Source organism: Haliaeetus leucocephalus, unplaced genomic scaffold (genome assembly GCF_000737465.1).
Source record: "Haliaeetus leucocephalus isolate CR32 unplaced genomic scaffold, Haliaeetus_leucocephalus-4.0 Scaffold1, whole genome shotgun sequence".
NCBI classification, from domain to species: domain Eukaryota; kingdom Metazoa; phylum Chordata; class Aves; order Accipitriformes; family Accipitridae; genus Haliaeetus; species Haliaeetus leucocephalus.
In genome coordinates this window covers 9,448,537-9,449,909 of record NW_010972437.1, presented here as the reverse complement: position 1 = coordinate 9,449,909, position 1,373 = coordinate 9,448,537, and positions in this window count along the sequence as shown.

The window sequence follows — 1,373 nt, the reverse complement described above, 5'->3', positions numbered from 1 at the left end:
ACTGTGAGGGTGGTGAGGCACTGGAACAGGTTGCCCAGAGAGGCTGTGGATGCCCCATTCCTGGAAGTGTTCAAGGCCAGGTTGGATGGGGCTTTGAGCAACCTGCTCTAGTGGAAGGTGTCCCTGCCCATGGCAGGGGGGTTGGGACTTGATGATCTTTAAGGTCCCTTCCAACCCAAACCATTTTATGATTCTATGGAGGAACTCTCTCTTTATGGCACTAGTGCTGTTTCAAAGGAGATGGGTCACCATGTAGTGTATTGAGTCTCTAGTTGAAGGGGGCCCTTTAAAAATAAATAAATTATTGCAGCAGAAATGAGTATGCTAGGGAAATATTGACACAGGGTGCAAAACTGGGAGGAATGGTTGATACACCAGAGGGTCATGCTGCCATCCATATGGACCTGACAAGCTGGAGGATGGTCTGACAGGAGTATCAAGAAGTTCAACAAGGGGAAGTGCAGAGTCCTGCACTTGGGGAGGAACAACCCCATGCACCAGTACATGCTGGGGGGTGACCGGCTGAAAGCAGCTTTGCAGAAAAGGACTTGGACGCCATGGTGGACACCAGGGTGAACATGAGCCAGCAATGTGCCCTTGTGGCAAAGAAGGCTACCGGTATGCTGGGCTATATTAGCAGGAGTGTCACCAGCAGGACAAGGGAGATGACCCTTCCCCTCTGCTCAGGACTGGTGAGGCCACACCTGGAGTACCGTGTCCGCCTCTGGGCTCCCCAGTATGAGAGACACCCAGAGATACTGGAGAGAGTCCAGTGAAGGGCCACAAAGATGACTAAGGGACTGGAGCATCTCTCCTATGAGGAAAGGCTGAGAGAGCTGGGATTGTTTAGCCCGCAGTAGAGAAGGCTCAGGGGGATCTCATCAGTGTGTATAAATAGCTGAAGGGATGGAATGAAGAAGATGGATCCAGACTTTACTCAGTGGGTCCCAGTGACAGGACAAGAGGCAATGTGCACAAACTGAAACACGGGAGGTTCCATCTGAACATCAGGAAACACTTTTTTACTGGGCGAGTGACTGAGCACTGGCACAGGTTGTCCAGAGAGTTGTGAAGTCTTCACGCTTGGGGATATTCAAGAGCTGTCTAGACACAGCCCTGGGCAACTGGCTCTAGGTGGTCCTGCTTGGGCAGGGGGTTGGACCAGATGACCTCCAGAGGTCCCCGCCAACCTCAACCAGTTTGTGATTCTGTGATTCAGGGGAGAGGGGGAGCCCGGGAGCGCTTCTCCTCGGAACCAACCCTCGATTCGTTTCCGCTCAGTCCTTCCCACCCGCCCGCTGCCGCTCCCGGGGAGCAGGTACCCGTCTCCCGCAGGGTGGACGCGCCGGTGCTCCGGCCGGGCCGGGCCAGGC